This window comes from Ahaetulla prasina, chromosome 1 (genome assembly GCF_028640845.1).
Source record: "Ahaetulla prasina isolate Xishuangbanna chromosome 1, ASM2864084v1, whole genome shotgun sequence".
Taxonomy (NCBI): Eukaryota; Metazoa; Chordata; class Lepidosauria; order Squamata; family Colubridae; genus Ahaetulla; species Ahaetulla prasina.
In genome coordinates this window covers 230,210,062-230,235,354 of record NC_080539.1, presented here as the reverse complement: position 1 = coordinate 230,235,354, position 25,293 = coordinate 230,210,062, and positions in this window count along the sequence as shown.

Below are 25,293 nucleotides of genomic sequence, written 5' to 3'. Positions count from 1 at the left end.
ATTTTAAAAAATAAACAAGGAACTCAGATCACCTCAGTTAGCAGAATCACTGACAAAGATGTCACTTAATTGAATATATCCCAAAGTTTGAATAATGGCGAGTGAATGAATAATTGTCTGATGTAGAAACCATGATACTGCAGCAATCTTGGAACTAATTCATACCAACTTAAACAATGTGAAACATATTTCAGGATCATTTCTATCATAGTTTAATAGAGAACCACTAAGAAAAAAAAGAAACTACACCAGTGGTATATATAACTTTAACTAACTTTAATGGCAGTACCTAAACAAACAAGCAGAAAACTCTTTTGCTATCTATCAAGCTGCTTTTGAAATCAGGTTGTTTAATTGAATTGCAATCTGCACAGTGACAAATAAAAAAGATATCTGATCATGAAGAGAAAACCTAACCATGTTTTATATAAAAGTAAGGCTGGCTCATTTGAATGGGACAGCCTGTGTACTGTAAGTAGACATAAGCTTGTATGTAGCATTGCACATACAATATACCTGAGAATTCAAGGAAAAATATCGATCAATTTGTCATACTCGACAGGTGAATATTTTTTTCTTTTTGCTGAGAAAAGCTTTTGAGTGCTTGCCCTTTTGAAAAAGGCTTGGCAGTTTAACAAAGAGAAGCATACAGAGAAAATTAATAATATCTGAAGCGCCCCCATTTTTTTAAAAAAAAGTATCAAAACTTAGCACAATGAACAATTTTCTAGATTTAATTCTATTACAAATTGTACTTTTGGGAACACACAAGGTGGTCACAGGGCTTAATACATCCCATTCATTCCCCACCCCCCCACAACCCTGATGTAAAAAGTAGTTATAGGTGACCTTTTGGACTGGCAGACTAAAGATTGGTAAGTTAATTGTTAAATGATGATTATTTAACGTATTTAACTGAGCACCACCAACTTTAGTTCTTTACAGAGCAATTAAAAAAAACCCTCATGTAACACTTCTAAATTTAGGCCATGAAAGCAAGGTCACGTAAAGCACCCACCCACCTTGTCTTTTTTTGGGAATCCAGGTGAGACAGGAAACATTACCTGTTGTGTTGAAGCTGCTTAAGGCAGCATTAGAAATAGTAAAATGGAAGCAGCAGCTCTTATTCAGGTCCATCCTCACCCTCCTCAGGTGGCTTCCCCTTCTTTCTCCATTTAAGGGGAAGGGGGGAAGGTACATTTGGGCCTTGGCCAGGATCTATTGTTCTACTATTTATTTATATATTTATTAAATTTGTATACCGCCCTTCTCCCGAAGGACTCAGGGCAGTTCACAGCCAGTAAAATCCGAAAATACATATAATACAGGTTAAAAAACAATATAAAAAACTAATTCAATATATAATAATAATAACAACAACAACAACAACAACAACAACAGAGTTGGAAGGGACCTTGGAGGCCTTCTAGTCCAACCCCCTGCCCAGGCAGGCCTAAAAGATTTTGAATACAATTAAAACCCCCGTTTAAAAACCCCAATTAAAAACCCCAATTTAAAAACTACGTTTGAGCTAGTCCTACACACACCGAAACAAAAACGTCTTCAGCTCGCGGCGAAAGATCCGGAAGTCGGGGAGTTGACGAAGCCCTGGAGGCAGCTCGTTCCAGAGGGCAGGGGCCCCACAGAGAAGGCCCTCCCCCTGGAGGTCGCCAGCCGACATTGTTTGGCTGACGGTATCCGAAGGAGGCCCTCTCTGTGCGAGTGCACTGGTCAGTGGGAGGCTACTGGTGGCAGTAGGCGGTCCTGTAGATAACCCAGTCCTAAGCCGTGTGAATATGTGTTCCTTTTAACACGCCTAGGTAACAGGCAAACATGATTGTTGAAATACTTCCTGCACGGTAACAAACCCAGAATTTCTAAAGTTGGCTATACATAAAATCCTATGCTTACGTCAAAAATGTACCGTATGTCTGTATAATCAATAAAGTTGTGGCTGTTATTCTCCAACTTTCTGAAAACAGGATTTCAACAATGATTTCTTTTCAGGAAGGAATGGAAAAAATAGATCCATAAGAATAACAAGTGTCAGAAAAGAGGATAAAAATGTGGGATAAATGAAGAAAGTTGCAATTCCATTTTTCAAAATCTTTTGGTCCTGTCTTAAATTTTCATAGAGAGGGTAGTAGCTGCATCACACATGTAAAAATTATCTGTCATTGGACAACATGGGCTTTTTTTTTTTGCTTCCTGGTTTTCTCCTCTTCTTCATATCTGAGGACAGTGAAGTATGTAATGAAAAGTGATTAAGCTATTAATTATATATCATCCATTTGGTATATGATTGATTATGAAGTCAGGAGTTTAATTTGCACCTCTGGAAATTGCACTAAGAACTGTAATCAGTGTCTCAATAAAAGGTCCTGAAGATGAGGTCAGTCTACAAATTAACTGTTCTCTTTATAGAAAAAATAGATGTGACAAGGAAGGTTAGATGAAATTTTAGGTGAGTAGAAAGACTTTGTGTACTGCTCCAGTCAACTCCTGTACAGGTTTGTTGAAAATAGATACTTTACTAACAACAAAACTTATAATTTGTACTATGAATGGGAGATGTGACCTGGGATTTCTTAGAATTCCTTATTGCTAGGGCGCAATGATGTGTTTGTAAAGACCCCAGAAAACAAATTCCCTTAGGTAGGCATTCTCAGCCCATTCTGAGTGAATCTCAATCCTGCTTCCTGGATGCAGTTAGGAACTAACTTAGGGTTGGTTTCAAAGCTAGTCTTTGTCAGTACAATAGAGGTGCTTCTCAGGTTATGTCTCTTCAGAGTTATAATGGTACTGAACAACAGGGACTTATGACTGGTTCTCTAAGTTTATTTATTTATTGAATTTGTTTGTCTCATAATGTATGCTTCCAGGTAGCTTCCAGCATTAAAACATTAAAATCTTAACAAATAAATATCTTTAAAAGAATAAAAATTGAAATCGCAATCAAGTTGCAGATGTCCCTGTGGTCATATGATTGCAATTTGGGCACTTGGCAATCAGCTCACGATTAAGATGGTTGCAGTATCCTGTGGTCACGTGATCACCATTTGTGACCTTCCAAGCCAGTTTCCCACAAGCAAAATCAATGAGCTCATGCTGCTTCTTCAGCTACTCCATAGTGTTTGCCTGTGGCATTATTGGAGATGACTCAGGAAGGAAGAGAGAAGAATACTGGCTACGGTGCCAAATGCTGCCAAATGGAGCAATTTAAATTCTTTAATAATGAAACACATTTCCACAATAAGGCACATCTGTGAGAAGATGGATTGTACTTCATAAAAGCAAGGGAGAAAAAATGTATTCTCAGAATCCAACTGCTGCAGACCCTTTTTCCTCAGTGAATGTGATAAGCAAAGCTTAAACAAAGAAGCTGCATATAACCCCTTACTAAATTCAGTGCCTTGACCACAATTTTAGGCCACACCACTGCAATTTTTTTGGCCAAGTATTTCAAGCCAGGGGCTATAATTGAAAACCGTGGAGAGGCAAGTACCACAGTAGGTGGGATAATTATGCAAATGGGCAAACAATTTAATTCACTTGGTCTGACCAGGGTTTTTTATTTTTCTTCCTGAGATTGTGGAAGAAAGTATTCACATTTTTTCCTATCTTTTTCTATAATTAAGCTAAGCTGATTTTAGGGCTTAGAGTTAATACCCTTCTTTTAACAGACAAGAAACAATATTGTCCGTGTTTACCAGTTCCGATTAGTGAAGATTCTGTGAGCCACAAAAAAAGAAATGAAGGGGATATATGCAGACTGAGGAAATAAAATTACCAACACTGGCATGAGACCGTTAACCATTTAATCTATGTTGATTAGGCTTGGAAGATACTTGAGTTAACCAGTGGTGGGATTCAGCCAGTTCACACCACTTCTGGAGAACCGGTTGTTAACTTTCTGAGCAGTTTGGTGAACTGATTGTTGGAAGAAATCATTAGGACAGAGAACCGGTTGTTAACTTATTTGAATCCCACACTGGTTAATATGGTATTTCCCCAAGCTTGTGTCCTCTATTGTGTTGTAAATGTTGTACCTTGATGAACGTATCTTTTCTTTTATGTACACTGAGAGCATATGCACCAAGACAAATTCCTTGTGTGTCCAATCACACTTGGCCAATAAAAAATTCTATTCTATTCTATTCTATTCTATTCTATTCTATTCTATTCTATTCTATTCTATTCTAGAAGGGTTGCGACAAAAGCACATAGAATCTTGCTGCCTGAAAATTTTAGAAGTGGTCATCTCAATTTATCTGGAGGTCATCAGACTGCCAAATACTGTCCTATAGGAGCAGTATCCTGCATGAACTCATGAAGTCACTCTTCAAATATCACAGGAAAATTTAACATGACCATATTCCCACCTCCTGTGATTAAGTTCATAGAGGCAAACTTCTAAAACGCAGGAGAGGTTGTTGGTGTCTTTTATTTGCAGGAGGACTTGAAGCTGCTTTAGAGAAAGTAACAAAGGGCAAATCTTCACCTTTGGATGGATGAGCTAATTTTTGAGGGTTATTGCGGAATGGCAAAATAGGCTCTTTTTTATTTTGCCTTTCAGAAGACCTTTCCGTGTAACTGCTCACACCAGTCAGAAATCAAACTGACAATCTGCCTCAGGAAGCCAATCAAGTTGCCCAACTAAAGAGACGGAGTGACATTTTACAGGCTGGAATGTGAGGCCTATCCTCAATTTTCTTCCATCAGCCCCAATGCTTGTTTCTTTGAGGCCTCTTGGTTAGACAGGAGAAGGCCTGGGGTAACAAAATCCAAGGACCCAAGAGGTAACTGGGACTGACAGTTTGGCTAAATATTCTAGAGACTTGTATGTGACAAGGAGCCAAATTTAATCTATCCTCTGGCAGTCTGGACACCTAGACATAATTTTTATATTTTCAACATTGTGGTTTAAAGACAGACCTTAGATTTCATCTTTTCTCCAGAGGTATTTGGTGAAACACTGAAACAAACTTTTTTTCTGTTTTGCACATAATGATGATTTGCCATCTAAGCGGCCCTCATTATGCTTGTAAACCCTGGTGAAAACCTAAATTGAGTATTAGTTTAAGTAGATCGCAGAGAAATAAAACCAGTAAGTATGCTTTCTTTATCACACACTCTCTTTCTTTATCACACTCCCTCTTTCATTGAAAAGAAAGAACATTTAAGATGTGCATGGGGGGGGGGAAACAATGAAATATATCTGTGAAAAAAACCTCTTGTATAAAAAGAAAACAAAACATTGGAACATTGAGCAATACCTTATTCCTCTATTTACCTTTTCCCACTGGTTGTACATGGCCATAAGTGCGGAGGCTACAAACTCTGACATTTGCAACTGACCAGCTCAATTTACATGCCAACTAGCATCTCAGTTTGCATGTGTATCTCCTGAGTAGATGGAGTCTACTCACCTACATACGGGTGATAGAGTCACCTACATAAAGGGCTGATTTTCCTAGTTTCTTCCACTTGGAGACAGAAAATTTGGAGACAGTAAACTTTTGAAAAGTGGGTGGAATTGGAGAAAATCAGAAAAGAAGTAAGGACTGATTTTGGGACAAGAGGGGCTTACCAGATCAACAAGCAACATCTGATTAAAGCTTGAATTTTCTAGGCATCTAGCAGGAGCCCACATAAAATAGAGGTCCCATTGGTTCAGAAAATGGTCTTATTTTATGGAGATGGTAAAGGTGCTATCAGAAACGTAAATTCTTAATTTATTTTTTGTGTGGCGCTAGTTAAATTTTACTGGTTTAGTTCATATTTTTAGAGGTAGGGAAAGATGGATAATCTTTGCTCTTTTTCTCCCTAGCTCAAGCTGTGTCCAAGAAGATTTATTTTCTTTTTTATTGACTTTCTTGTGAGCTGAAATATAATTTGGAAACACGATCTGTTCTGAGATCCTGCCTTAATCTACCCTCACTATTTGTAGTTTCACCTTGTAATCTGTGTGTTATTTTTCATGTATCTTTGTACATTTCTTTTAAAATAAAAGCGCTTTCTTTTATTTTCAATACATTTTCAATACATTTTTATTTTTAATCTTTTAAATAAAGTTTTATTTTGTTTATAACTTGTGAGATTGATTGGTCCCTCAAAGAATGGCTGATATTGCCAGGAAATTTCATTATACCTATCTTTTATTTTTTCCTCCCATTTTTGCCTTTTAAATACCAGAAAAGAATCATAAGTTATGAATGTCCAATTTCTCTTACACAGTTGGGTTAAGGGAAGGAATAATAGGTGAAATGTTTCCTGAAAGATAGGTTCCTCTAGATGTGAAAGAAAGCTCACAGAAATTAACATAAAGAAACAGTATTTTGAATTAAAGTCCATTCTGTCTCAAAAATACCTTAGTTAAAGTATGCTGCATTCAATGAAGAATTTTTCTTTGGGTTTGAAATTTCTCTTTTCTCTCCTTTCCTCTCTAGGTTAAATGGAACAGTGACTACACATTGGATTTGTGGCATAAAATGGTGTCATTGGGAAGAAACGTGTATGTTATGTGATACCTGCAAAAGTCAAAGTGACATCTTTGACTCTGCAATGAAACGGAAGGCATTACTGCATAAGGATGTTCAAGTGATCTAGTGGTAAAGACTCTCACCTCCCATTTGGAAGGTTGAGAGTTCCATCCTAGGTGGTGGCAAATGTTTCCCTCATAAGGCGCAAAGAAAAAATATTTGCTGCAAACTCCGTGTGACGTCAGGAAGGCCATCCGGCCAGTAAACGCTCAGCTCCATCCAGTCGCCTTCACTAGACCCCAAATTAAGAGATTACAGGGTTTTAAAAAAAGAGGTTGTTGTTTTTTTTTAATAAGGCTGTTCCTCCAATTTCTCAAAGCACAATGTCCCATAGTCTTCCCTATTGCTATTTTGGTTGCTAAAGTTGGAAGGATGCTTATTTATATCAGCAGAATCTCTATTTTATAAAATATAAACGAACTACAGATATTATAACGAAAAGGGAAGATTGGCCCTGTCTTGTTAGTTCAAGCATTACTATTATATAGCTTCAATAAATGATTTATCTTCCAAAAGTTATTTAAATATTAGACATTAAGGAATATATTCACAGGGGTAATAAATTGGAATTCTGATAATGTTTTGGACAGCCACAATATGAAAACATCCTTCTTTTTATTGTTTTCTTTTTTTGAAAAATGGAAGCTAACACAAATCTTCCTGGAGCCTAGCTCAGATTTTGTATGCCAGGATTTTTTTCTTTATTACTCTCCTGTATTTATTGACTTACAAAAAAAAAAGGACTACTTTAGTTTTAAGTGCCATCTGCTGTGTTTGTGATTACTTTGTTCTTTTCATCAACTTGAGATTTGATGAATGGCTTTAAAACATCTTAACAAACAAATAAACAAATGAAACCATTACCATGCTGTATATACATTAGGCACTAACTGATTGTGAATATTGCTTCCTGGTGAGATCCAACCAGATGCTTCCTGATCATTTAGAGGAATACCAAGAGGAGATCAAAGAGATTCATCACTATCAGAATTCTGAAACTCCAGAGGACACTTTATGGTTGCTACGTATTAATTTTCTTCATATATTATACCAATTGATTGTGTGCCACGAAGTAGCATAAAGCAAAGACATGCTTTTTCTGGAAAGCAAGTCATAGTCCAATCAATCAATCAATCAATCAATCAATCAATCAATCAATCAATCAATCAGAATAGAGCTGGAAGGGACATTGGAAATCTTCTAGTCCAACCCCCTGCTCAAACAGGAGACCCTATATATTTCAGATAGGTGGCTGTCCAGTCTTTTCTTTAAAACCTCCAGTTTTTAATCATCAGATCCAGATTCATTTTTCTGTTATTTAGGTTCAAGAAACACATGATGTAGAGATCTAGAAAATCAGGAAGTATTAGGAAAAGATATTGTACATATTGTTTTTTTTTTCAAATGCAGTTCTAAACTGTGCAGACAAACACTATTGTTAAGTAAAGGGAGAAGAGGACTTCCGGTGGCTCCACGCACGTTAGAGATGGTTCTTTTGGACCGCCGCCCCTGTGATTCTGTTAAAGCTGCTCAGACAGCGCAAATCAGCTGTCTGGCGGCTTGAAAACCTTTCCCTTGGGAGAAGAGGGAAAGATGAGCAGCCGGGTGGGGGTAGAGCTCCCCAAGAGCTCCAGGAATAACTCCTGGAGCTCGAAGGGTGAGAGCTCCCTGTTTATACCTGGCAAATGCTCCAGATCCGGGAAGCATTTATGCAGAACAAGCGCTCATGACCTTCTCTGCTATCAAGATGAAGATATTCTAGTTACTTTAAGCAGACGGAGCGGAGGCACGAGGCAGGGTGGATGTATGCCTTAGACCTCATCTCGATCTTCGATCTTCGAAAGGTATTTGAGAAGAAGGAAAATGGCGGATTTGGTTAATGAGGCGTGAAAATGAAACTTAAGGAAATCCTTGTTAACATCATTAGCACCTTGTTAACTCTGCTTAAAATTGATGGATTTTATACTTAAGTGAAGAAATCATAAAGAGAAAAGCCAAAGGTTAATAGAACTGATTTACCCATTTCAAATAAATTGCTTGAAAAGATTTGACTTTGTTGCAATTTACAAAGTTAAAGTAAGATGGCTTCTAAACAAATACAGCCTATTGATTCTAAGGGAGCTGCCTCGCTAGTTCTAATACACAAATTACAAAAGGAGTTGAAAGAATTTCTGAAGGCTCAAATTTTTGCTCGAGACAAAAAACTTAAGGAAATTGAGGAGAAATTATTGGCAATTAAAAATTCTACTACAGTTGAGAATGAAGATTTACAAGAAGAAATGAGGTCAGCCTTTATGACTATAATTGAATTTATAACAAAGCTGAATGGAACAGTGCATGAGATTGATCAAATTAACTTGAATTTAAAAAGTATTTAAATAGAGGAGCTTCGGAACAAGGTGGAGAAAGCAGATGAAGAACGGATTTTATTACAATATAAAACAATGGAATATGCATTGAGGGTGAGAGGTTTAAAAGAAAATAAGAGAGAGAATCTGAAAAAGATATTTGCAGAAGCCTTCTCACAGGTGCTTGGACTGATATTAGTGGATCTTGAAAATCAAACTGAGAAAATTTATCGTGTTAATTCATGGGTGGCAAGGCAGAGACAACTGCCAAGGGATATAGTGATTTATTTTACATCTAGGAAGATTAGGAGTGAAATTTCACAAGCCTCCTATAAAAGTAAATTTCAAATATTGGGTCCAGAGGTTTTGATGTTGAAAGAAATTCCTTCCAAAATATTGAGGGATAGAAAAGAATATGCTTTTTTGGTAAAGGAGCTTAGAAACCACCAGGTATGGTATAGATAGAATGTGTCAGCTGGATTAACAGTAAATTATATGGAAGGGAAGTATTGTCTTAACGCAGTTATCAAAGTAAGAGATTTTTATGTTAAGGTATTGAAGTTTATTAGATTCAGAAGTTAAGGTGGACGGAAAAGTGGAAACGGCTAAAACAAGGGAGAAGGAAGTAAAGCAAACACAATTTGAAATTGGGGCTGTAACTTTGGGAGAAGAAATACAGAAAATAGTGGGGGAGGAGCAAAGGATGGTATCTTTTTAAAAAAGAACAAGGAGTAAAGAAGCAACATTGTCAGATTAAAAGTGTTTCTTTTTATGGGAAAGAGTAAACTGTAAGTAAAAATTTCTGAACATAAAAGAAATAGAGGATAATGTGCATTTGTTTGAGTCTGTAAGTTAAATGTGGGTGTATTATATTTATGCTGTTATTATTATATATGGTGGATTTATCTATTTTGGATAAAAATTGAATATAAAATATATAAAATGTTTTATAAATGGTATTTAGAAATTAAGTTGGGGTGTATTTGTTTTAATTTGTAAGTAAAATGAGGGAGATATATTTTATTGATGTTATTTTATTAATGGTGGATTAAGCTACTTTGGATAAAAATTGATGTTGGGTTTAAAGTGTTGGAGGGGAAAATTAAAATTAAAATTAAAATAGAAAGGGAGTTGCTTAAGGTTAAAATGTTAAAATGGTTATAAAATATTTGTAATTTATTGTGAAGATGTTAGTGTAATATTGGAAGATGGATTATATGTTTGTTATCAAAGACTGGAGGTTATAAATATTGAACTAGTTGGAAACATCAACGTACCAGACTGAAAATCCACAAGAAACTATACTGGAATGAGGAAGATGGACTGACTATAATCAGAACAATTATTGGAAGAAGAAACATCAAATATTTTATGAATGAACATTTCCTTCTTTTTTGTTTCTTTTTATGGAGAAGAAGAGTTGAGGTTTTAGGGGAGGGAGGGGAATGTATGTATAATTAGGGTATTCTAGCTTATGATTGTCAGATCGTATACCTTGTACTCTGCTCTGGGAAGTCCGGGGGTGGTGGGTGGGGGGAAGGGGGTGATGGTGGGTGGGGGGATGGGAGTGGGATGTAATGGGGAAAAAAAATTATTGTAAAACTTTCTCAATAAAAAAAAAAAGTAAAGGGAGAAGAAATGGATTTGGGATAATGTACCAGGCACAGTTGTTTGAGTTGAACTGTCACTTTAATGGACTTTGGATTCCATATACTTTTCTAAGCATCAGAATGGAAGTAGTTTAGCCTTCTTGGATATCTGTTGGTTTCTAAATCTAGGCCTGAGATTTCCTAAGCAATCTTGCTTTCTAACTGTAGTTTTATTTTTCAAGATTAATGAGGTTCAGTTAGAGTTGTGTATTGAATCGTTTTACTTTTGGATCCCATATGGGCACTTAATAATACAACTTTTGTATTTTGTATTTTGATGTTGTGACAAAATAAATAAATAAATAAATAAAATAAACTTGACTTGAATTTGGAATGAATCAGAGGCTGCCCATTTTGATGTAGGCCTTCCCCGAGACAAATGTTTTTTTTTAAAAAAATTAAATTAGATTTGTTTTATACAGGTATAGACTTGACTCATATCAGCCCACTTGGTCTTGTATTTTGATTCAATCTGGGGCATACCCCAATTTAAAAACTTTGTGAATTGTGTGGGGTTGACTTTAAAAATTGAGGCTCAGTTTAAGATTTAAAAATGAGCAGCTCCAAATTCCTATTGATTTCCCAGAAATTAGGTGAAAAAGCATCAGAGTTATATGGGACTGGGAATAAATATCGTTAATCCTCTCCAGAATACCCTAGCTGGAGAATTTAAAAAAAAGAAGCTTTTTTCTTATTTTAAAAGATAACTCATATTTACAGTGCATCACTGTGATTGATATACTGCAGTATCCACTCCTTTCCTAGTGCTCTCCAGCTGGGTAATACCATGTCCAGATTGCTAATATAAAATCCTGGGAAGTCTATTTCCAATTATTTAGAAGCAGCCAGTTGGGAAATATTGCAATAGTCTCCCACTTGTAATCTTTTAACAGGTAATGATGAACAATTCACCAATGCGAACAATACATTTGAAACCTGAGAGAGAGTAACGATTGTTGGGTTTAATTATTGTGGTGTTTCGATATAAGCATGTCCTTAAGAATTTTGTGGATTTTTATTTATTTATTAAAAACAATTAAACCTAATAGCAGAAGCTCTCTGGGTAGTTTTCATTAAAACATTGTTTTTCTAGAGATATCCTACCCACAAACGCTTGGTAACTGCTATAGCACAACCATTGCCTCTTACCAAATCCATCTGGATGTAAATTAAGTCCCTTTTTTTGGGATGGTGCAGAAAATGCAACAGCAGGCAGATATTACATTTGCGCTTCTAAAACTCCCAGATGGAGACAGCACTTCACAATGCAAAATATATGGTTTAGAAAGGTGAACAAAGAAAGCAACCAATTGCAAATAATCACCCGTTTGAGCAAGAACAAAGAGTGGCTTAGTCAATTCCCACAGCCCATAATGGACCCTTTGAATTGTGCTGTTTTTCTTTTAAACCTGGACGGTAGTCATAAAATTATGGAAATAGACACAAACGTCTTCTATTGCGAGTGAACACTTCTTCACCCTTTAAAGCTTTTTAAAATTATTAACAGCTTTAACAGCAGGAACTGAACTGGTTGGGGGGGGGGGGAAAGGAGCTTATCTGTCTGCCCACCGTCAACAGGAATCCCTAATTTCTTGCAATTACATCAGGATGATTTTTCTTTTGATTAGGTTGTGCTGTTTAATGAGGATTACAAGACATTAACCTTTAGGGGAAGTCTAGGAAAACGAGTGTGATAAGCTAAAAAGAGGGGCTGCATATGCACAAGGATTGCCCCATGAAAGTGTCGACTTAGAGCCGGGAAGCTTTTCCTCTTGAATTGTGCGAGTATACATTTTAAGAGTACATCAGACACAGTGGTTTTGTTGTTACTGTTGTAGTGTTTTATGACGTCAAGTAGCAGATTGAGTAGTGCTGCTGCAGAGACCTCGGGGAAAGAGATACGTATAAATCAGTCCCTAATTTAAGCCAAGAAATAGGAGAGGAACCGTCTTCTAAGGTATGACTGTGAGGCAGGGGTGAAATGCTACCGGATCGGACCAGATCACATGATCTGGTAGCGATCCCAGACAGTAGTTTGGCGATCCGATAGCGATGGCAGAGCAAAGCTCTGCCTACACACCTGGGTGTCATTGCTTCCTGGTTTTAACCAATAAATAATGTGGTTTTTACCTTCTGCGCATGCTTATGACTATTGCAGCATTTATTTATTTATTTATTTAATCACATTTATATACCGCCCTATCTCCCAAGGGACTCAGGGCGGTTTACAGCCTAATAAAAACATGCATATAAATACAGAATAAAGCACCAATTTAAAAAACTTATTAAATAAGGCCGAATGTTAAAAATGCAATAAAAATAATAAAACTCCATTAATACCAAATTAAAATTTAAAATTCTAGTCCAGTCCTGCGCAAATAAATAGATGTGTCTTAAGCTCACGGCGAAAGGTTTGAAGGTCGGAAAGTTGACGAAGACCTGGGGGAAGTTCGTTCCAGAGGGTGGGAGCCCCCACAGAAAAGGCTCTCCCTCTGAGCGTCGCCAGTCGGCACTAACTGGCTGACGGCACCCTAAGGAGTCCCTCCCTGTGAGAGCGCATGGGTTGGTGGGAGGCAATCGGTGGCAGCAGACGGTCCCATAGATAGCCCGGCCCTATGCCATGGAGCGCTTTGAAGATAGTTACCAAAACCTTGAAGCAACCTCACAGTCATGTGCTCAACATTGAGGCGCTTGGCAACTGTTTCATATTTACGACGGTTGCGGTGTCCTGGGGTCATGTGATCACCCTTTTATTCCCGGCCACCTTCTCACAAGCAAAGTCAATAGGGGGAAGCCAAATTCGCTTAATGACTGCCTGAGTCACTTAACGACTGTGGCAAAAAAGGTCAGAAATGGAGCAAAACTCACTTAATAACTGCCTTGCTTAGTAATGCAAGTTTTGGCCTCAATTGTGGTTGTAAGGTGAGGACTATCTTTATTCTTTTCTAGAGAAAATATTTTGTTTAATAAATTCATTAGTGTGAATGAATCAATGAGCGTAGATATTTTTAAAATTAGGTTTACGTTACTCTTCATATTCAGATGTGCAAGATGGTCACGTATTACTGTATACCCCTTCCCATTTTTATCCCTATACTAACCCTGTGAGTTGAATAGTAGTACAGTGATTGGTCCAAAGTCACCTACGTATCTTTGGTAGTTGAGGATAAATTAGAAGCTTGATTTCTCCAGCCATATCTTAACCATTAGAACAGGGGTGTCCAAACTTGGCCCTTTGAAGAATGGTGGACTTCAACTCCCAGAATTCCCCAGCCAGCATGAGCTATAAACATGAGCAAGTTGCTTGCTGGGGAATTCTGGGAGTTGAAGTCCACCACTCTTCAAGGGGCCAAGTTTGGACATCCCTGCATTAGAATCTCAGTGTTTTGGAGGCAATTAGTTTGAGAAGTCTAGGTAAGAAAAAAATTCCTGGCAAAGTGTAAATTGATTACATATAAAAATGTGCTATGAAAATTATTTTATTTATGCATTTATTTAATTAAATGTATATAGTTGTCAGTCTCACATATGTAAAATGATCAATAAACAATATAAAAATTAAAACAGTTAAAACCCAGCTGTAAATAGGACCATGAGGGATGGCCTACACAAAATTATCCTTTAAAAATTAACATTATTCCCTAATGAACTGTCACAAAGAAGTTCCCAAGATATGCGGAGAAGGTCATATTGGGGAAAATCACTATAAACCTAAAACAGCATACAACTTCTTTGAGAACAATACCTGATAATTCCCTATTGTATTATATTATATTAACTACAATAGATTATTTATTATTATTTTACTTGCAATAGTTATTGAAAAATGCAATTTATATCTTACTTTCCCCTAGGAGCAGAGGGCAATGTACTCCCCCCCATTTTTTCATTTTGTCCACCATTTTTATAATAATCCAATGAGATGAAAAAAAAAAGCTGGCTCATTGTTGATTAAGGACTTAAATCCAGATCTTCCCAGCTGTAATAAGCTCTACGACATAAAAGGTATCTGTAGTGACTTCTTTATTAGTTTCTGGGGCTTGGTGGTAATCATTAGTTATTGGTTACAAGGCCTTTCTAAAACTATGGAGTTTTACGAAGCTGGTCCCTGAGCATAGCAAACTCCTCATTTTCCCTTTTTTAAAATGTCCAGATTGAAGCTTGAAATATAATTTTTGACTGATTACATTGCAGTTTTTCATCTTGGAAGCACACTGAAAAGCAGCTGGGCTGAGCGAGATCAGTAATGGCTACTAATCAGTCATGCCTGAAGTTAAGCATTTTATTTGCAAGCATTCAAATTAATAAATACAGTGACTGCCGCAACAAAACGAAACAAGGTACCAAATACAAGTTTGCAAACTGCATGACATCACTTCCCTCCCTCCTGCCTTTTTTATTTTTTAAATTCAGATGCTTATGAAGCAGGTTTCTATGAAGAAGTTTAGAGATATATTTTTTCACATATAGTTCCATGAAAATGTATCTTAAATTTTAAAGGAGAGTGATCAGGGGAACTGTCTTCCTCTATAACCCTGGATTATAAAAGTGAATTCTCTCCAAAATTTCTCAAGCTCCTGGGAAGCAAAGGAATCCATGTGTAGCACAAGTTAATTCAGGGTGTTGCTAGTATAGGAAAGGTTGACATATACACAATACTGTGAAAGTATACATAAATGCAATGGATGGAATTGGTCCTCCTCTCCTCTCCTCTCCTCCCCCTAACCCTCTCCTCTCCCCTCCCCCCTCCTCTCTCTCCCCTCCCCCTCCCCTCCCCCTCCTCTCTCCCCCTCCCCTGCCCTCCCCTTCCCCTCCCCCCTCTCTACTCCCTTCTGCTCTGCTCCTCCTTAGAGGATCCTTTCCTTTCCTTATATGTTATACATTCCTGTGGATAAACTGCCAACACACTGAATATTGGACCACTCTTTGAATGTGGCTGAAGTTGACATCTGCTCCAATGAGTTGTCTACTTAGCTACAATATTTTAGGAAGAGAGAACAAAGAGGATGCCAATGGCTGTATGAGGTTCCCCTCCTTTCCCACTGTTGCAGTTGGGCAAGAAAAGGCAACGCAAGTACAATGTGTTGTTTGTTTCCTTTTTTTGTGTGTCATTTCTCTCCCTGTTTTGGAAGAAGAGTTGAACACATAGTGTGTAGGGAAAAGCAAATGGACAAAGGGCTGAGGAGATCACTAGGCATCCCCTTCAGGAATGTAGATCTCAGCATTTTCCTTACAATAGTAGCTTCTAACACCAATGAGATAAGTATGTTCAATTGATCAGATTTTGTGCATGTTTATATGCAAATATACTCTGAAATGGAATCAGAGATTCTTGGCTGTTCAGGTTGATCGATTGAATGATTGATTTTGATTCCTGGCAATTGCCTGGTCATGTCCCTGCTGTTTTCTTGGCAAGATTTAAGAAGTGGTTTGTGCTTATTTTTGTCCTAGAGCTGAGAGAGCATGACTGGCCCAAGGTCACCCAGATGGCTTTGTGCTGAAGGCAGGACTAGAACTCTTGGTCTGGTTCAAATTACCTTGACTTTTATTTGCTTCACTCGCTGCTCAAGGCACCCTTTAAGGAACAAAAGCAGATGATTAGAATTTTACTTTTAATCCCTTTATACAAGACCAAGGATAACTAATTTTCACCTCATGCTCAAAGGACAAGTGTCATAAAATCACAGACTACTTTGGGAGGGTTATCCTTAATGTAAATCAAAATAAAGAAGAATGGAGTCTTATACCTGCTTATCGTATATCATATCATATATAAAATGATGTGATGAAGAAGTTACAGGGAAGAGAAGGTTTAACTCTCTCAAAGCCACAACAGTCATTCTGATTCAGGCAGAGAAATTCCATTGAAGGCCATATGGAATCTATGGTAGCTCTCTTCATGTTCTTTATCATTCTTCCAACACTCTTTCATCCACTTGAAAACTTACTAGGAAATAACACATTATCTACCTGAAATTTATGAAAGGATTATGAAATTAGGCGAAGGAGTGTAGGATTCTAGATCCTCAAGGTGTGCCTTCCTTTTCTAGAATAGGCAAAAAAAAAATAATAATAATTCCAATGAATCAAGGCATCTTGTATAATGCTGGCTCAGGAATTCTGGGCGTTGAAGTCTGCAGATCATAAAGTGGCCATAGTTGCCCATTCTTGGCCTACTGGGTGCTGTGCATTTGTGTGTGTCACAAAAGCTTGTGTGTTGCACTGTTGATAATTTAGTAAGCCATGTTTTAATTATCTATAAGTATATGCAATCAAAGAGAAGGTAAGTCAAATGAAGACATGGTTTTTTATAGTTTCAGCCAGACTGATTCCTATTACCCTACCAAAAACATGGGAAATTCACATTATGACCAGACCACCATGTTTTATTTGTCACAGAGTATTTTAAAGCTATCCCTATACCATAAATATTGTTCTATTGTCGAAGAACACAGGTAACGAATGAATGACATGGCTCAAGTTAGCCAGGATTAAAAAAAATAGATTTCAGCTCAATGCCCTAAGTACAAGAGATAATTCTGATTCTTACAGAGGCATCTTGTTTTCTGTTACACTGAAAATAGCTACCAAAAAAGTCATTGCAATTGTCTTTTTTGACATCCCTAGAGTAGGGGTGTGCATTTTCCCCATGTCAGAGAAGGCCTCTTGGACTAACTATGAAAGCAGACTAGAGTAGGGATGGAGTCTAATGAAATTAGTCTTACATAGACAATGTAATCAATGAAAGCAGTCTAGCATAGGGATGTAATCAGTGGTGGGATTCCAATAATTTAACAACCGGTTCTCTGCCCTAATGATTTCTTCCAGCAACCAGTTCACCAAACTGCTCAGAAAGTTAACAACCGGTTCTCCCGAAGTGGTGCGAACTGGCTGAATCCCACCACTGGATGTAATGTACCAGCAAATATGGGACCATTTTTCCATCTCAGAGAAAAGTATCTCGGACAACTTATGGAAGCAACCTTCATTTTTAAGCATGTTCATAAAAACCATTCAGTCCATCCCTCTGGACTACTGTTTCTACCAGGGGTGAAATGCTCCCAGTTTGGACCGGATCAACTGATCCAGTAGCGATGGCAGCAGGTGGTTCGGAGAACTGGTAGCAAAAATCCCTCTCCCCCACCACTCTGCCCATCCCACCCAATGCCTGGTCGCCTGCTTCCTCGCTTGCTGCTTCTTTTAAAAAATGCTTTTAAAAGATAAAAAAAGGCTCTTAACGGTCCCAGTTGAGCTGCCTGATCATCAGAATCTCTTTTTTTTTTACTTTTAAAAGCATTTTTTAAACAACCTATTCGGCCAAATAGGTTGTAAAAAAAACTCTTTTAAAAGTAAAAAGATTGCGTGCCACAGCTGATTAAACCCGCCCCTCCTGCGCTGTTCTACTTACCCATGCCTCCTTTTGGTGTGCACTGCGCATGCGCACACCTTGCATTTGGATGCGTGGTGTACACTGTGTATGTGTACACACAGTGTGCATGCACAGCCTGCGAACCAGTAGTAAAACAGTTCAGATTTCACCACTGGTTTCTACACATCAATTATTACAATCTAAGATATACAATTAATATGTATATCATTGGGTTCCCTCTAGATATAAATAAGATACTAAATAAATCGGACTTCCGCTTGGCACCACCTTTCTCGCTGGGTGCTAATTTATGGCACTCCGCACTGGATATGGTAAAAGCCGGTGTAAACAGCTACAAACAGCTGTTCCCGACTTAATTTTCCCTCTCTGGTTGAGAGAGCAGGGGGGAGAGTGGTAGATTCCCCTAGGGGCTTTGTTTTTGTTATGCAAAGTCCCAAAAGGTCGAGTCCCATTGAATTCCTCCTATCTCCAGTATCCAGCACGTCTCCTGCAAAAGCAGGAAAAGAGGAAGGTGTCCAAGTTCTGCTAACAATTGATTTCTTTTTGTGGATTCCTATAAGCAGGCGGAAGAAGCATGAGTGAACAATTACTGGTTTGCAAGTATTGTTGATTTTCTGACTTCCTCCTTTTTTTAAAGAGAGAAAAAAACTTTTTTTCCTTTCTTTTAAAATGGCGTTTGAGACTAACTGCAAATAGACCGATAGCCTTGCTGCGAAATCGAAACTGAATGGAGACTTCATCTTATTGTGTTGGATTGTGGATTGTTGGATTATATTACGTTGTTTAAGTATTTCATAAGGGGATTTTCAGCAAGAACTTTGTCATGAAGGTTCTTTCAGAAGAATGGATTCGTGACTTTATACAGGATTACACAGAAAGAATGTATTTAATTATTTAAAAATACGAACTGATAAAAAATGGGGACTTTTTGGATCAAGGCTTGGAGGAAATTAACCAGTGTGATCAGGACTTAAATGCAATGGAAGAGATACAAACAAAAGTGGATAAATATGAAGATTTGATTGTGAATAAACAAGTTGATGTAAAGAAGTTTCTTTTAAATAGTTTGGATGAAATGTCAGAATTTGTGTTACAGGAAGCTGTCTCCCGAACTGAAAAAACTTACAGGCTTAATGCTTTTCAAGAATTCTCTCTTTGGACTGATGGAATATATAGTAGTAATTTGTGGATTTTTGGACATAAGGAATTATTAGGCAATATTGTGACTGACTTTTCAAAAGGAGTAATGAAGGAAAGACAGAGATTAATGCATCAAAAAAAATGGCAAGAGACAAAAGTATTATCCTTGAAACGAGGTTGTTTTGAATTATTAACAGACAAAAATATTACTGTCCCTGAAAGACAATATGTGAGGAAGATCTGGAAGAAATGGGTTGATTATATGTTTTATATCTATCATAAAAGACTAGGTATTTGGATTTATACTGGATTTTGACGAGGAAGGACTAAATTTGAATAGCTACTGTAATTCTCGGTATTGAAATTTTATAATGTGTTGTATTGTATTTTGAATAGAATATTTTTGAAAGAGTTTATGTAAGAAAGACCTGGGGGAAAAATTATATGGTTATAGAAGCTATAAGGGAGATATTCTTTGAATTGGATTGGATTTTTATGCTTTAGTTGGTTTTAAATACTTTAGGATTAATTTGTTCTATTGATTTATATATTTTGTTACTGTTAATTGTTAATTTTTTTTTCTCCTGAAGGATTTGGTTATGTTAGGAGGAAGTCAGAGCTAGAGAGGGAAAATTGGTATAATAGTTTTGGGGGAAAATTTTCTTAGCATATGTTTGTTTTATTTTTAACTATACCTTGTGCTTCATCCGGGAAGTCAGGGGGAGGGATTAGCGAAGGGAGGGGGGTTGGGGGGAAAGGGGGGGGAATTTTTTTTTTGTAAAACGTTTTGAATAATAAAAAAAAAAGATACTAAATAAATCAACAGAGTGCTCCACAAAATCGACAAGGCAGGTTTGAAATTTGTGGCTAATCCATCAAGAATAGGATTCTCTTATACCGTTTGTATACATTGGACAAGTTATAGTGCTGAATTTACATTTACGTAATTTATTGGCAGCAGATATGCTCTTGGGCCAGATTGACAATTTCAGTATTAACTTTAATTTTTTTAAAAAAATTGGGTCCACTGTTGCTTATAGATCTGTCTAGTTTTTTGATGAGACATTTTATGTAAATACCATGTGATACCTTGTACACCCTTAGTAGAGGGATGCGGTGGCTCAGTGGCTAAGACACTGAGCTTGTTGATCAAAAGTTTGGCAGCTCAGCGGTTTGAATCCCTAGTGCCGCATAATGGTGTGAGCTCCTGTTATTTGTCCCAGCTTCTGCCAACCTAGCAGTTCGAAAGCATGTAAAAAATGCAAGTACAAAAAATAGGGACCACCTTTGGTGGGAAGGTAAAAGTGCGTTTAGGCATGCTGGGCACATGACCACAGAGATGTCTTTGGACAGTGCTGGCTCTTCGGCTTTGAAACAGAGATGAGAGGAGATGAGGAGATGAAGGGAGAACAACTAGCACATATGTGCGTGGGGAACCTTTACCTTTTTTACATGCTTAGTAGTCTTAGAACTTAATATAACTTAATAAATTTAAATCACTTTGATGGGAGGAGATAAGAGGAGATGAGAGGAGAATGACTAGCACATATGTGTGAGGGGAACCTTTACCTTTACATTTTTTACACCCTTAGCAGACTTAGAACTCAATGTAACTTAATAAATTTAAATCACTTTGATGAGACGAGAGGAGAGGAGAACGAGTAGCACATATGTGCAAGGAGAACCTTTCCCTTTTTTATACCCTTAGATAGACTTAGAATTCAATGTAACTTAATAAATTTAAATCACTTTGATTTCAGCTGGTCTGCTTTACATAGATCAAAATCTGGTCCCAACCCATCATTTTGAACCAATCTTATCTGTGCTTTGCTGCTGCCACTGTTCTTCTTGCAGAATTAATTCTCCACACCTTGTCTTCTGAATGGCACATAATTTTCCTGTTCTGTGGGGCCATTAAACACTTCTTCTACTAACAAGAACTGCACAGTTGGCTGTGTATTCATTCCTGAAGAGAAATTAATGGAGGTGCTTCTGTAGAAAAAAAAATCTCATGAAGGCATCTTACATACCATCCAGGAAGCCAACTGTGTTAGACTTTGTAATGAATGTCAAAGGAACATGCCCCTAGATTAAATATCTGGAGAAGAAATATGTACTATTACTATATTGGGAGTTTTAAGATGGAGGAAACGCCCATAATCAGTTATGAAACTGTCAGATTGATGACCTATAGGAATACATAATGAATTTTTGTGTCACTTAAGTTTGATCTCCATTGTACACTGACTTGATCGTCTATGTGAGGGAAAATATGTTATCTATATCAGTTGTACACAGTATATGACAATTTTATGATTTAAAATTCTGGCTATTGAAAGCACTTTTCTAGATAAAGTAACAGTTATAACTGACCTTGTCCAGTCTTGAACACAGAGTGTTGCAATGTAACTAAAATCCCTTTAAAAATGTTTCTTTAACATTAAGCAAATTAGTAAACGATAATTAAACTTGAATACATTTGTGTATAAGGGTGAATATGAAGATGTTAACCAGTTTTATTTTCTATATGATGCATATAAAATGCTGCAACAAGAGTTATCTGGGAAGAGAGATCCTTATTTTGTTTTATTTGATTTGTTTCCCACCTCTCATTCAGGAATTTAAGACAGTGTACGCAACAATCTTATCTTCCAGTTGCCTGTACCCTCAACACTGTGAGGTAGATTGGGTTGATACTGAGAGAGACTGAGACTGTCAGCCCAAAGTCACCCAGGGAATTCCTGTGGCTAAGAGCTGAACTAGAATTTGGACCTACATTTTAATTACTATATCACTCTCATTTTTTTAGGAGAGCAAGGGGGAAAATTAATGTTTTCTGATGGCATTTCCTATCTGCAAATTATTGTTGCACTTTAATATAGAAGGTGGCCTAGATGTGGCCTGTTTCCATGGGTATTTGAGGAAGCAGCAGAAGAAAGAAAGATTCAGCTTCCCTAGAAGAGCCCACAGGCCACACTAATTGACAATTATAGGAGTTGTTCGGGTCTTTATACCCGAAAGGAACTAGTTTTGAGACTATTTGTAAATTGTTTGTAAACAAGTAAATGTTACGTCACTGTTTTCCTCTTGGGAACAGTTACAATCTCTAGATCTGTTGTAAATCTTTTCCTTGAGGGTCATTATGGAAGATGCTAACATTTGTGAGCTTCCTGTTTGTGCCCACTAACAATTGATTCAGTGTTGGAAAAATCATGCAACTGTAGTTAAATTGCAATTTTCCTGATTAAATTATCATCTGAATTGACTCTTACGCTGCTTCTAATAGGGCATGGGTTGATGTAAAAAGAAGAAGAAGAAAGAGACGATTTTTTCCAGTTTTGTTGCAAGAATGGATAAAGATTAATAAAAAGTACGAGGGCAATCAAAACAGACAAACAACACAAACTATAGCCAAGGGGCTGATTACCAGGTCTGATAAAACAAGTATGTAGTGGAAACGATCTACAAGTGAAACAATTGAAAAACACTTTAGGGGATGAGCAATATTTTGGCAGGTTAATGATTGCCGAAGCCTGCAAATAGGGAATAGATCTGGCCAAAGCAGGATGCAAGCACGAGCCGAACAACAACAACAAAAAAGCATTAATTAATATTTTGTTTATGGAAAGTTCTAATGTTTATCACTGCACAGCTTTTGAGGAAAGTAATCCTAACGTGGACTTTTATGGGAATACATTATATTGAACAAGTTGGGGTTTATTTATGAATGTGCACAGAACTGGTCATTTTAGCATCAGCTATCACATTTTATTTATCTTAATACCGGCTTGGATTATAGGTGATTCTTATTGACTTGTTTCTTGCGTGCCCCTTGCAAATCAACTGGCTTGTAGAAACAAGTGTGCATAAATGAAATAAAATGATGCCCAGCAAGCAGCCAATATATTACAGAAAAACATCAGAAGTTGTATTGCTTTCTCCAGAAGATGTTCTGGGCATTATCGAACATAAGCTCAGTGTTTATTAGAAACAGGCAGATAAACTGGATTCAGGTCCCATGATTTTGAGGGATATGTCAAAGCTAAGCTCAACCAAAAAGAGATTTCCAATATCAGAGAGGCCGACGTAGCTCTTATATGATAAGAATAAAAAGCAACAACAATAGGACAGGAATGGTAGGCACATTTGTGCTCTTATGCACGCCCCTTATAGTCCTTTTAGGAATGGGGTGAGGTCAATAGTAGAAAGTTTTTGGTTAAAGCTTTTGGGATTATGAGAAGAGACCACAGAGTCAGGTAGTGTGTTCCAAGCACTGATAACTCTGTTACAGAAGTCATATTTTCTGCAATCTAGATTGATATGGCGAAGCAGTTACCCAAATAAGGGATTTACCAAAATCACCCTGTTCTATAAAACGAAGTTCAGGTATAACTTTAGGAATATATATCAGCTCTCTGCTCTTTATAAAAATTAGACGAGGCCACAATGGGAGATTGAATATTAGTGATAAAATATAAGCAGGTCTACTCCCTATTAAGATTTCAGCTTCCTATCTTTTCCCCTGCGATACAACATTCTCTCCATTCAACTTGATCTGGAGAGTCCTCAATATAGTGGAGTAGATTTTGTGAATGTGTAAGGTGTTCCAGAGAAAGATGACATCCATTCATTGGCAATTTTTGATAGTGAAAGTTTTTCCCTCAATGGGAGAAGCACTTTAAATTTCAGTTCATACCTTGTCAGAAGCCCAATGATCTGCATAATTATTGAGGCCCATCACAAGCCTTGTTCTTTTTTCAGCTTTCCAAAATTGTTGAAGCTCATGGAAGATTGGAAGAACTCCTAAGAACAAATGTCAAGGTCTTGAAGTTGCTTATAGAAATATCTGTCCCTAATTTTCGGGATCCCTCAAGTTCCTACATGATACTTTCCTGCATTACTGTACACAAAATATATTATATACTAAATTTTCCAACACACCATTCAACATATTCTCCTTGTATGTAACATTTAATTCATAGCTTCTATGTTCACAATTCAGTGGAATTCCCCAGGAATTCCTTCCGCAATGAATCTCAATTACTAAATAAATAATTTGGGTCTTAATCTTATCTGCGATGACTATTTGCAATGTTTGACAGTCCATGAAATTTCTCATTTCTTCACACCAGAGGATCTAGGAATGCACTTCAGGGAATCCTCACATTTCATCATTCTATCAAAAAAATAAATAAATTTGAACCTCAAGCATATGTGTGCTGGATTACACACATTTGATCAGTAAATTTCTGCATTTATATTTATCCTCACTTTTATTATTTGGATTACAAAATGCTCACAATTTGAATATTATTTACAATTTTGCATAAGGAATTCAAAGAAGAACAAAGCTTTCCTATTCCTGATCTACTCTTTCTATCTGACATAGTTCATTTCATCCAATGCTCCTGCAATCAATTCATCAGCTAGGCACATTGGGAAAACAAAGGACTCTTCAGATTCCTTTTAGAACAGATGTTCTGAAATGGATTCTCTTTCTTAAGCTGTGGTGGTGCGGTGGTTAGAATGCAGCATTGTAGGTTAACTCTGTTCACTGCCAGGAGTTCGGTCCTGACCAGCTGAAAGTTGACTCAGCCTTCCATCTTTCTGAGGTTGGTAAAATGAGGATCCAGATTGTTGAGGGCAATAGGCTGACTCTGAAAACCACTTGAAGAGGGCTGTAAAGCACTGTGAAGCGGTATATAAGTCTAAATGCTATTGCTATTAAGTGCAGCACAGAGATTCCTTACCTGTAGCTTCAAAGACCTCATCCAGGACATACGTGCCATATATTCAGTCTCCCAAGGAATTCACAAGGTGGTTAACACGTTGGATTTTTACCAGAAGACTAAAAGTACTAAATAAATGCCTGGAGAATAATAAGAGCTATACAGTAGTATCTTGTTCTAATGGACTAATTAGGAGCCAGGGATCCAATATTAACGAATATCTGTTAAATTGGAAAGTACATCACCCAGGGTGATTTGCATCATTTGCATAATAGCACCATCATGTGAGTGACGCAGACTACCTCATTGGTGTCCATGTATACCGTTTACATCATTTACTTTAATTTGCATAATTTATGTCATGACACTAAACAGTAGGGAATTAATTGATTCCATGCAAAGTCCATTTCGAGATTTTACAGGATTTAATTATTTTAAATTCCATTGGTAGCAACTAATTTGATCTTCAATCTGGCCATTCCTACCAAGTTTTGA